Source organism: Dendrobates tinctorius, unplaced genomic scaffold (genome assembly GCF_039654945.1).
Source record: "Dendrobates tinctorius isolate UK_male_01 unplaced genomic scaffold, ASM3965494v1 ptg000131l, whole genome shotgun sequence".
NCBI classification, from domain to species: domain Eukaryota; kingdom Metazoa; phylum Chordata; class Amphibia; order Anura; family Dendrobatidae; genus Dendrobates; species Dendrobates tinctorius.
Window position 1 is genome coordinate 608,791 of NW_027361799.1, and position 13,282 is coordinate 622,072.

A 13,282-nucleotide genomic window follows, 5' to 3' on the forward strand; every position below is an offset into this window, starting at 1 on the left:
ACACAGCATGCTCTTGCCAAGAAGTTGCCCCCTCAGGTGAGATAAAGTAATTAGTGAAAATATCACGCACTTTTAGGCCAGAGAGCGGTCTACGTTGAGGGGTCATAGGTGGTCTCACCCTGCGCACATTGTCCGGCCTACGCACAACACCATCAGAGGAAGAACAATCATGTATCCTGGTGAAGTTATGCAGAACAACACAGGCTTTCACAACTTCATTCACATTTTGCTCACTCAACTGAATGGCAGACTGGAGTACCCGCCATTTGGCACAAGGAATCCCAAAGGAACACTCCACAAGTCGCCTAGCACGTGATAGGTGCAAGTTAAAAATTCTGCGCCTGTGGTCAAGGTTGCGCTGGGGATATGGCCTCATGACATTGCGCGATAACTGAAAGGCCTCATCTGCCACAAGGACATAAGGGACTGATTCTTCGGGGGAGCCTGGTAGCTGGCGTGGTGGTGGTAGATCCAACTGGTTGGTGCGTAGCCGCCGAGCCATTATGGAAGTATTGAAGACTCTAGAGTAGGGTGACCGCAAAAAATCGATGTCGGAATTTTGTCCGTCTGGACCCCACAAAACGATTCCCCTTTCCAGATATTGAGAGAGCCAAAATTTGAGCTTGATCAAACAACGTTAACCCGTGCCGCTCGTCGCTCAAAGTTTGAAAAAATCCAAATTGAGGTATTTTAAGATTTAGGTATTTTGCATAGTCTGTTAGACTATAAAGAATGTGACAACAACATTGCAGAAATAGCCCTGACCAAATTTTCGAACCATTTGTGGTTTTTGAATGCAGAGTTGGTGGGATTATCGTTTTTTGATCCCACCATTACAGACAATGAAAAGTTGTTAATGGCTAATAAATTGCTCAGTAGCACAGATGAACCATCAGAGCACGCTAGGGTTGTAAATCCAAAAGTTAGGAAAGAAAAATTAAGAGGTAGGAAGTAACTGACTTTAACGACCTGACAAAAGATGAAGAACAAAAGCAATATGTCCTGCAAGTTGTAAGCAAATGCCGAGCATTATATTCTGACTAGTGTTGAGCGATACCGTTCGATACCCAAAAATATCGTATCGGATGGTATCGCCCGATACGAAAAAAATATCGGGTATCGCCGATTCCGATACCGGAAGTCCCATTCAAGTCAATGGGACTTCCGGTATCGGAATTAAAAAAAGCCCTTTATTTCCTTGTTGGCTAATTCTACATAATTGAAAACAAATAAGAATCATGTAGAATGTATTGTGGGAGGTGGAGGAGACATTAAAAGCATAGTGGTTTATTCAAATCACATAGCATAGCATTAATTCCAATTTTTTTTTCAGTACGTTCGGAGTTAAAAAGATATTGACTATGTTAACCTTTTTTATATTTTGTCAGATATGTATGTTTCACAACTTCCATGCTCTTCACCTTCTTTTGAACTTCTCCCACACTTTCTCCTTCATGATCCGCAGCAGTAGCATTTTTTTCATCAACTTTTTCTTCACCTTATTCATCTTCTTCTTCTTCTTCATCTTCTTCCCATTAATTTTTTTTTCCATTCTTCATATTCTTCTTATTCAGCTATTGTCAATTTTAATATGCTATTTCTTCATCTTCTTCCTATTCTTCTTTGTCTTCATTTTCTTATGGTGACAGGCATTCCTGTAGTACTTATCTATAAAAGTTATAAGATTACACCTTACGTTCTGCCTGTCACTAAAGATTTACAACAGGATTTGTCCGCGTTCAGTTTGGCCTGCAGCAGCAGCCATTTTCCAGGGGCACCACGAGGAGGAACGGACTCACCCCCATTTACTGCTTAGTCTTCTTCTGCTTATAATTTTGATTTCTTCTATGCTGATTTTTAGTCTTATGCTTAATGTTCTTCTGCTTTCTGTTCTTCTGCTTTTGCTTCTTCTGCTTCTTGTTCTTCTGTCTTTTGTTCTGTATCTTGGTGGTTGTCTTCATGTTCTTTGTCCTCTTGGTCTTATTATTTAGGGTCATATTTCTGGTCTTCTTTGGTGTGGTCTTCAGGGTCGTCGTCATCAGGGTCGTCGTCATGGAGATCAATAAGGATTACCAAAGACAATTTCAAAAAGCTTGATCTTGGAAATGTAGCAGAAGGTACAAGAAGGCTGAGAAACTGGCGAGAACCAGCAGACAGTGCTGGCACCCGGATGGGTAGCAGAAGGAACAAGAGCCAATGGCACTACCGAGGACCAACTGACGGTGCTGGACCACGGTTACTAAGCAGAAGGTACCTGTGCTAAAAAGCACTACCAAGGACCAGCTGACGGTGCTGGACCTCGGATACCGAGATGGAGGCACCTAGGCCAAAGGCTGTGGCGAGAACCAGCAGACAGTGCTGGCACCCAGATGGGTAGCAGAAGGAACAAGAGCCAATGGCACTACCGAGGACCAACTGACGGTGCTGGACCATGGTTACTAAGCAGAAGGTACCTGTGCTAAAAAGCACTACCAAGGACCAGCTGACGGTGCTGGACCTCGGATAACGAGATGGAGGCACCTAGGCCAAAGGCTGTGGCGAGAACCAGCAGACAGTGCTGGCACCCGGATGGGTAGCAGAAGGAACAAGAGCCAATGGCACTACCGGGGACCAACTGACGTTGCTGGACCACGGTTACTAAGCAGAAGGTGCCTGTGCTAAAAAGCACTACCAAGGACCAGCTGACGGTGCTGGACCTCGGATACCGAGATGGAGGCACCTGGGCCAAAGGCTCTGGCGAGAACCAGCAGACAGTGCTGGAACCCGGGTGGGTAGCAGAAGGTACCCATTCAAAGCAAAGTAGCCAGGCCGCAAGCCGGCTGCAGTTACCGAAACCCACAGTCCTACAGGGGGTCCATGTCCCATTGGCACTACGGATCCAGCCTTCAGTGCCAGTTCCCGCAGCCCACATAGGAGTCACCTAAACTGCAGGCACCGTAGAGTCGGCTAACCCGGCCGCAAGACGACAGGACAACGGATTGGTGGCATAGTGACCTTGACACTACCCGTAAACAGCAGGCGTGCTGAAAACAGGCTGGGCAACAGGGAGTACCCGTGCCAAAGACACTGCCGAGAACCAGCTGACGGTGCTGGAACCCAGATGGGTAGCAAAAGCTACAAGAGCCAATGGCACTACCGAGGAACAGCTGACGGTGCTGGACCACGGTTACTAGGCAGGAGGTACCTGTGCTAGAAAGCACTACCAAGGACCAGCTGATGGTGCTGGACCTCGGATACCGAGATGGAGGCACCTAGGCCAAAGGCTCTGGCGAGAACCAGCAGACAGTGCTGGAACCCGGGTGGGTAGCAGAAGGTACCCATTCAAAGCAAAGTAGCCAGGCCGCAAGCCGGCCGCAGTTACCGAAACCCACAGTCCTACAGGGGGTCCATGTCCCATTGGCACTACGGATCCAGCCTTCAGTGCCAGTTCCCGCAGCCCGCATAGGAGTCACCTAAACTGCAGGCACCGTAGAGTCGGCTAACCCGGCCGCAAGATGACAGGACAACGGATTGGTGGCATAGTGACCTTGACACTACCCGGAAACAGCAGGCGTGCTGGAACCAGGCTGGGCAACAGGGAGTCCCCGTGCCAAAGACACTGCCGAGCACCAACTGGCGTTGTTGGAGCCCAGGGACAATCGTGGTGTAGGCCGAGGCCTACTTGGTGGTAGTTTTAGATTGTTTGTAGGCTACAACAGACTGTCAACGTGTTCCAATTAAGCATCTGTTTCCAGGATTTCACGTGACCACCAACACCGCCAGTTTATGCGTACAGCAGCCGTCTGCCCAATCCACACGTGTTCCTGGGATTCTGTAATGTCAGCAGATCCCCTGATGTGTGTCTGCCACTGTCTCCTGCTCAGTCCACATTCCCACCGCTTGCAGTGGGAAGGTGGACAGCGCAGTAGACAGTGGCGGACACATATTGGGGGATCTGCTGACGTTACAGAACCCCAGTAACACAGGAACACGTGTGGAATGCGTGGACGGCAACTGTGAGCAGGAACTGGCGGTGTTGGAGGTCAGGGGAAATACTAGAGACAGAGTGGAGACAGAGGCCAAATCAGAGAATGTTTTAGGCTGAGTTCACACGTGGCTTTTTTTCGCGTTTCCGCGGCGGTTTTAACCGCGCAATTTTGCTGCGAAAAATAAGCATCCCATGCATTCCTATGGGATTCCACAATGCTGTGCTAATGCTGCGGTTTTTACCGTGGCGGAATCGCTTCGCGGTAAAAACCGCAGCATGCTCATTGATTTGCGGAATCGCGGCGATCCTGCACCCATAGGAATGCATTGTTCCGCTTATTTCCCGCATGTGGCTGTGCACACCATGCAGAAAGTAAGCAGAACAATTGCAGATGGTACCCACGGTCCGGTGGAGAGGAGACTGTCCTCCGGGCTTTGGGTACCATATCCCTGTAAAAAAATAGAATTTAAAATAAAAAATATTGTTATTCTCACCCTCCGACGTCCCGCGCAGCCTTCCCGCCTCTCTCCACGCTCCCGTTCCCAGTAATCCTTTGCGAAAATGCTCGCGATGACGTCCCTTCTTGCGGGATCGCGAAGTCTCGCGGTCATTCGCGCGACGTCATCGCGAATCACCGCGAGACGTCGCGATCCCGGGAGAACTGACGTCATCGCGGGCATTTTCGCAAAGGACTACTGGGAACAGATGCGCGGGACGTCGGAAGGTAAGAATAACACGGTTTTTTTTTTTTTTTTTTACATTCTATCTTTTACTACTGATGCCGCATAGGCGGCCTCAGTAGTAAAAAGTTGGTCACACTCGTCAAACACTATGTTTGACAAGTCTGACCAACCTGTCAGTTTTCCCAGCGATGCTACAGATCGCTTGGAGAACGCTAGCATTTTGCAAGCTAATTACCCTTGCAAAATGCTAGTTTTTCCACGGGAAAATCGCGGGAATTTAAAATGCGATTTTCCCGCGGACTGGAAATCCGGAATTCTCGCGGTAATTTCCGCGAGAGTTCCGGTACGTGTGCACTTAGCCTAAATCTGAAGTAGTTACAATTTGGAGGCTGCAGCAGTTTGCCCTCCACACAGCAGGGGATCAGCTGACGTTACCGAACCCCACTTTCACATGAACGAGTGTTTTTCTGTGTGGACAGCACTTCCGAGCACCAACTGGCGGTGTTGGAGCCCAGGGAAAATCAGGTAGTAGGCCGAGGCCTACTTGGAGCCAGGTGTAAATCTGAGGTTGTTTGACTGTGGAGGGAGAAGGACACTTTGCCATACACACAGCAGGGGATCAGCTGACGTTACCGAACCCCACTTACACATGAGCGAGTGTTTTGTCTGTGTGGACAGCACTTCTGAGCAACAACGGGCGTTGCTGTAGCCCAGGAAATAAAGTTCAGGTCATAGAAACATGAACACAACAGGAGACCTGGATCCTGTTGCCAGCCAATTATTTATTCTGGAAGAGGACTGGCAAATTCAGGTGAGATCCAGGCCTTGTTCATTTTCACAAAAGTAAGCCGGTCAACATTATCAGCGGATAGTCGCGTGCGACGGTCTGTTACCACACCACCTGCAGCACTATAGACACGTTCCGATAATACACTGGCAGCAGGGCAAGCCAGCACCTCCAATGCATACTGGCTAAGCTCTGGCCATGTATCCAGCTTAGAGACCCAATACTTGAATGGGAAAGAGCCGTCTGGGAGAACACTAACAGGGCACGACAAGTAGTCTGTCACCATCTGACGGAAACGTTGCCTCCTGCTGACTGGAGCCGTCTGTGATGGTGTAGCCGTTTGTGGCGGTCCCACAAAACTTTTCCACATTTGGGCCATACTGGCCTTGCCTTGTCCTGCGGCACTGCCTCTGCTACCTCTTTGTGCAGAGCTTCCTCCACTGCCTCTACCCACATGGCTGCTTTGAAAAGCACTACCAGCAACACTTGTGGGGGGAATGGAGAACATGATGGCCTGCACAAGTGTTTCTTGGTACTCCCGCATTTTTCGCTCCCGGCTCAACTGTGGTATGAGGCTTTGTAAGTTGTCCCGGTAGCGAGGATCTAGGAGGGTGTACACCCAATAATCAGCCGTGTGGAGAATGTTGGTGATGCGGCGGTCATTTAACAAGCACTGCAGCATGAAATCAACCATGTGCTGCAGACTGCCAACTGGACCGGAAACGCTGTCCCCAGCTTGAGGCAGCATCTCTGCCTACTCAGCATCACCCCACCCACGCTGTACACACTGACTACTAGAGCCTTGTGTACCTCCCTCCTCTGGAGAGATGTGTTCCTCCTCCTCCATTGACTCCTCGTCATCCTCCTCACTAAGTGTCCCCTGCCTGGGCCTTTGTGTGGAAGCACGTTGCGCAGACTTGCCAGAAGCAGATGGCATTTCTGACTGCTCATCCTCGACCTCTTCAAAAACCTCCTCACTTAGTGCTTGTAAGGTTTTTTGAAGCAGACAGATGAGAGGGACAGTCATGCTGATTAGTGCATCATCTGCACTGGCCATCCGCGTGGAGTCATCGAAGGCACGCAAAACTTGGCAGATGTCCCTCATAGTGGCCCACTCAGTGGTGGTGAAGTGTGTCCGGCGCACAGTGCGACTTGTTTGCGCCTGATGCAGCTGGTACTCCATTACTGCTGCCTGCTGCTCACACAACCGCTCCAACATATGTAACGTTGAATTCCACCTGGTGGGGAGGTCACATATGATGCGATGTTCTGGCAGGCGGAATTGGCGTTGCAGAGATGCAATGCGCGATCTTGCCATGCTGGAACGCCGCAAGTGAGCACACTCTAGGCGAACCTTGTGCAGCAGTGCATCAAGATCCGGATAGTCCCTCAGAAAGCTCTGCACGACCAAATTGAGCACGTGTGCCAGACATGGTATGTGAGTGAGGTTGCCTAGGCCCAGAGCTGCCACTAGATTTCGGCCATTGTCACTCACTACCAAACCTGGCTGGAGATTCGCTGGCACAAACCACACATCGCTCTCCTGCTTGATGGCATTCCAGAGCTCCTGTGCTGTGTGGCTCCGATTCCCCAAAGAAATTAATTTAAGGACGGCCTGTTGACGTTTGGCCACACCTGTGCTCATATCTGGCCTAACAGGCTCACGCAGTGCTGATTCCGAGGAACTAGAGTAGGAGGAGGACTCAATATGTACAGACTGCATTCCTGCAATCCTTGGAGTTGGCAGAATACGTACAGAGCCACTCTCCAGATCTGTACCCGACTCCACAACATTGACCCAATGGGCAGTGAGGGAAAGGTATCGTCCCTGTCCATGGCTACTGGTCCACGCATCGGTGGTCAGGTGGACCTTGCTACTGACGGCATTTAGTAGCGCATTTTTAATTTTTCCCTCCACAAGCTTTTGCAGGGCAGGGACAGCTTGCCTGCTGAAATAAAAGCGGCTGGGCACATTGTATTGTGGAACTGCCAATGACATAAAGTTCCGGAAGGTGTCAGTCTCCACCAGCCTGAATGACAGCATCTCAAGGGCCAGTAGTTTGGCAATGCCGGCATTCAGAGCCAGTGCTTGGGGATGGTTTGCCGAGTATGGCCGCTTTTTCTCCCATGCCTGTGCTACCGATTGCTGGTGAGTGGCCTGGGAGTGTGCTGATGACTGTGAACATGGTTCAGTGGGTGGAATTTCACTGGGTCTCTGGACAACAGTGGCAGTGGTTCTTCCATGGCGTTCCAGTGAGGAAGCCGAACCAGCTGTGTGTGAGCTGGAGGAAGAGGCCCCAACACGAGCTGAAGAGGTGGTAGGTGCTGCTGAAGGTTGGCCTACATCTTCAGTGTGTCTGTGTAACTCCACCTCGTGCTTGGTACGCACATGTTTCCACATATTTGTGGTATTGAGGTTGGTCACATTTTTCCCTCGTTTCACTTTCTGATGACACAGCTTGCATTTGACAAAGCAAATGTCATCTGCAACTGTGTCAAAAAAAGACCACGCACTGCAAGTCCTGGGAGCGCCCGTTTTGTGTTTTGGAAGAGGATTGCTCCTCATGGGTGCCAAAGTGGAGGCTACAGGCAACCAAGTCTGCCCCCGCCCTCTCCCTCCTCTTTTGGCCGTTCGGGGAATCTCTTCCTCAGAGCTGCTCCCACCACCTTCCTGTGGCTGACGCCATGATGGGTCAAGGACCTCATCATCTCCACTCCCCTCTTCAAGCACCGGCTGGTCCTGGGTTGTCTCGCCAGCACCGTACGCACCAGAAATTGGCAACTGAGTCTCATCATCATCAGATGAGCACTGAGGTGTGCTGACAATAGGCACTGACCCACCCGCCTCTTCAGATTCAGAGGGACAAAGCAGTTGCGCATCACTGCATACTCCCTCTTCTTCACGCTCTAGAATGCTGCTTGGCTGGCCACCTCTTTCCAAGCCAACAGATTCTGAGAACAGAAGTAAAGATTGAGATGGCTCCTGTCCAGGGCTCTCTGACTGCCTGGGCAATTTGGCAGGTGGTGAAGAGACAGATGGTTGCTCTTCAGTGCTCTGGCCTTGGGAGGATGCGGAAGTCATTGAAGTGGATGCGTTAGCTGCCATCCATCCGACAACGGCTTCAATTTGTTCGTCACGCAGCAGTGGGGTACGGCGAGGTCCTACAAAGCTGCGCATGAAGGATTGTTGCCTGGTAAAAGTGGGGGATGCCGGGTCACTGATGGCCGCAGCAGACACCGAATCCCCACGTCCTCTCCCTGCTGAATCCCCCCCGTCCTCTCCCTGCTGAAACTCCACGGCCATGACCACGTGCCTTACTCCCTGCCTTCTTCATCTTGGTAGACTGATAAAGATAGGCAGAAAAGTAAAAAAGGGGTGGCTTAATGTTCTTATTCCTGAACATCTGCTAACCAGTATAAGAAACACTAATTTGGCTAAGAGTGTGTGTACTACACTTTAATATGATCTAATGTGGCCTACACAACTGTAAAGTGGAGTGTTTGGTGAACTTTATTTCCTTTTTTTTTTTGGGGGGGGGGGGGAAGGAAAGGATGTGACCAAAGTTTGAAAGCTATAGTATCACAAACTTTTTGGAGCGATTACAATGCAGGAAGCTAACCTACAATGCAATTGATGAGGCTCCAAAAAATAGGGTGATACTAGCCTGGCTATCCCTGAAGGGCACAAGCCAGCAAAAAGGCTCCTCTATCTAATCCTATATAGTGTTTGCAACCAACCAATGACAATGGATGCGGTTGGAAGCACACTAATATAGGAGCAAAAATCTGGCTAAATTAGCTGCAAAAAAAGGACTATGTATGAGGCAGTGACGCACGCTGTGCGGACTACAGCTAGAGGTGGCTGTAGAACACACTGCAACGTGAGCTGCATTCACACACAGAGAGACCTATCAGACAGCCAAAAACAGTGCAGAGAAATTGGCTATAGCACTGAAAGGCTGCTGAAAGGCTCCGCTGTCCACTCCTTTAGTGTTTGCAACCAACGTATATGGATATGAATAGAAGCACACTATACAGGAGAAAAAAAAAGCAGCAATAAAAGAAAAATGTGTATGAGGCAGAGACACACCCTGGGCGTCCTACAAGCAGACGTGCCTGCAGGACACACTACACAGCGTGGGTCTGCACTCACACAGCCCTTGCAGACAGCTGTGAAAACAGCGCTGCTAGGGAAAAGCAAGCTACAGTGGTGGTTTATGTAGCCTGGGTTAAGCACTATATGTTTTGTGGAATCGCTATTTCTAACTGTCCCTCACAGTCTTCAACAGCAGCCTGTCCCTAACTGAATTCACAGCAGAGTGACCAGAAATGGTGGCTGCAGCGCTTTTTATAGTGCATCATGACATCATTTCAGCAGCCAATCACAGCCATGCCAGTAGTTAACATGCCTACATGCCTAACAGGATGTGCCCACACTTCTGAGGATCCCCATTGGCTGAATCAAATCGAGCGGGCTCCTAGCATTATGGGAACTTCCGATTCCGTTATTCGATATGAAAAAAGTATCGGAACTAAGTATCGGAATTCCGATACAGCTAATATCGGCCGATACCCGATACTTGCGGTATCGGAATGCTCAACACTAATTCTGACGTTTCAAAAACTACTTTAACAAAAGCTCTAGAATAGATTAGATAACTATGTAAAATTATCAACTCATGTAGGTTAGCATGCTCTGATGGTTCATCTGTGCTACTGAGCAATTTATTAGCCATTAACAACTTTTCATTGTCTGTAATGGTGGGATCGAAAAACGATAATCCCACCAACTCTGCATTCAAATACCACAAATGGTTCGAAAATTTGGTCAGGGCTATTTCTGCAATGTTGTTGTCACATTCTTTATAGTCTAACAGACTATGCAAAATACCTAAATCTTAAAATACCTCAATTTGGATTTTTTCAAACTTTGAGCGACGAGCGGCACGGGTTAACGTCGTTTGATCGAGCTCAAATTTTGGCTCTCTCAATATCTGGAAAGGGGAATCATTTTGTGGGGTCCAGACGAACAAGATTCTGACATTTTTCCCCCCCCCCCATATGAGATCCGGTCACCCTACTCTAGAGTGTCCCGTCCTTCCATAGGCCCCAATGTCAACAATTATAAACTTGTATTGAGGGTCTACCAGAGCCAACAATACAACAGAAAAGTATTGTTTATAATTGAAGAATTGGGAGCCAGAGTTCAGCGGCTTACGCACCCTGATATGTTTGCCATCCAGGGCCCCAATACAATTTGGAAACTGGCAGTCCTCCTCAAAGTCCCTTGATATCCTTAACCAGTCTTCCATCCTGGGCTCGACATGACCACTTGATGGAGTCTTGTCCAGATTTCTGTACATGTAGACCTCACTATGCCTGAAATGGTTGACTTTCCAATGAGAAACTCATGGTGGAGGGCGGCATAAGACAGGCCTGTGGACAGGAAGCTGTAGAACAACAGAAATAGTACATTTTAGAATGCCTAAAGTAGAAAAAAATCAGTTACATGCCAACCAAACTTGGTAGGAATTGAGAGAGAATAACACACACATATTTGGTGGCACAATGACTAAGTGATATGCAGGACATATTAGATCTAGCATTCTGGTGTGTAAGTTGAAACATATTTGGAGTAAGATGAGGGCATTAAACTTTGTCCAAGAAGGCCAAAAAACATAATTTTGCACACACATTATGAACATAGGGAATGTGGTTGTGTAGTACATACCGTATTGTGAGTAGAAGTCGCTCCTCTGCAGATTTCGCTTTGCGCATCCTAGTGTCCTGAAAGGTTATCCCAGGGCGCACTGTCTCCAAGAGTCGATCAAATGTGGAAATGCTCATGCGACAGTACTGGTAAAATTTCTCCAGATGCTCCCGCAGAGAAGAATAGAGGCGGTGAAAATGACCTCTTGTGAGTCGTTGCCTCAAAAGTGGATGTACCCACATGCGTCTCCTCCGGATCCACTATCACTGGGTATGGTTGCCCGAAGCGCCGTGACAAAAGCCAGGTAAAGAGAACCTGCTCAGTTGTATTGAATCTCAGACCCTCTGCCATGCTGCACAAAGAACACCAACACACCTCGTGAAAGCAAGGTGACAAATGGACAGAATGGAGGCAGCCACCTGTTTCTGAGTGTATAAATAGGGTGCAGGCTAATGATTTAAATTGTTTGCAGGCCTCAAAACCGTTAAATGTCCATTTTGCAAGGCTGCGAGAAAATCTCGCCATACGGATTGCATACGGATGTCACACGGATTACATAAGAATGCAGACATGCGCAAAATACGCGACCTCGCCTTGCTTACGGATGGCCTACGGAGCACTATTTAGGGGTCATTCATCCGTATTACGCATTTAAACTACGGACCGTATTTTGCGCAGGTTAGTGTGACTCCTGCCTTAGACAGACACATGCGTCTTTGGCATCTTATTTTGGACAGGCGATTTTTAGGCCAAGTCTCTCACTTGCATCTCTTACACCGATCTTCAGATGGGCATGAAACACATTCTGGTAATTGATGGTGGGGTGGCTAAATGAATAATCATTGTAGGCTGTATCCTGAATCTCATACCTCCCATAGCCCCCACTGTTATTAATCATGTACGTTCCCATTCCTGTCAGCACCATGGCCCTTTTTCTGATCACTTCATCCAATGATTTGGCCACCATATTTTTACTAAAAACCTGCACCAACTGTGTAGGATACAACTTTACAGTTTTGCAAGGTGTTTCTGATGCCCATAAACAATTTTATTTTATTAAAATGTACCCCCCATGGGGAAATGTTGGTCAGCCCATACACTTAGTGTAAGGGCATTTCATGTCTAGGAGACCCGCTCCTTTAAGTTGTGACTTTTTTAACGAGGCCTTCCTCCACGTCTCATCAACCACCGCCACTTGAACACCAGGGTGAACATGTTCTATGCTGCTACAGCTAGGCAATTTTTGGGCAAGGATGTCTATGATCCCAATAAAAAAATTTTAAAAAATGTACCCCCATGGGGAACTGTTTCTCAGCCCATACACTTAGTGTATGAGCATTACGAGTCAAGGAGAACCGCTCCTTTGTAATAGGACATTTTTTTTATGAGGCCCTCCTCCATGTTTCTTCCAAGGGGTGATTGGGGTGCGTGCAAATTTGGGTTAAGACGGCCCTTGCATTCAATGCATAAGCAAACTGTATGGCAGGAGTATCTGAATAATGTGAAGTGGGTCTTCCTGTGGCCATCCAGTACCTGGGTTCAAAGGTCTGTTGGGGTGCATATGACTTGACAGCAGGGTAGGCCTTGCATTCAATGCAGCATTTTTTTAGGAAGCCCTCCTGTACCTCTCGTGAAAAGGGTATTGGGGTGTGTCGTAATTCTTGGCAACCCAGCCACTCACTGCATAGGTAATAACAGCATAGGAGACCAACTGTTTAACAATGGCCCTTTTAAGAATATTAATGCTGCATGATGCCTCTCTAAAAAATAGGCTCTGTGACTTTCAGAGTCCTTCCTTCAGAAATGAAACAAGATGTGTTTCCTTATGTTTCACACACCACAAGGCCAGCTAGGGTTGTTAAATGTTACAATGGCATTTCCCAGTGAATGCATTAGTATTGGTTGAAAGCAATGTTAAATTTGAAAAACGCATCAAAAAAGCTGCGTGTTAAGATAGCAAAGGTAGTGGAGGAACGCTTCGTTCTGGGGTTAATTATTTTGCCTTATATTCAAGTCATTACCCTGGAAAGGATGTACCTTTAATATGTTTCCCAGAAAAATCCATTTTGGTTTCGTTGTTGTATGTTTTTTGGTGCACCTATAAAAATGGCGTGAAACTCTGACAACATTGCTTA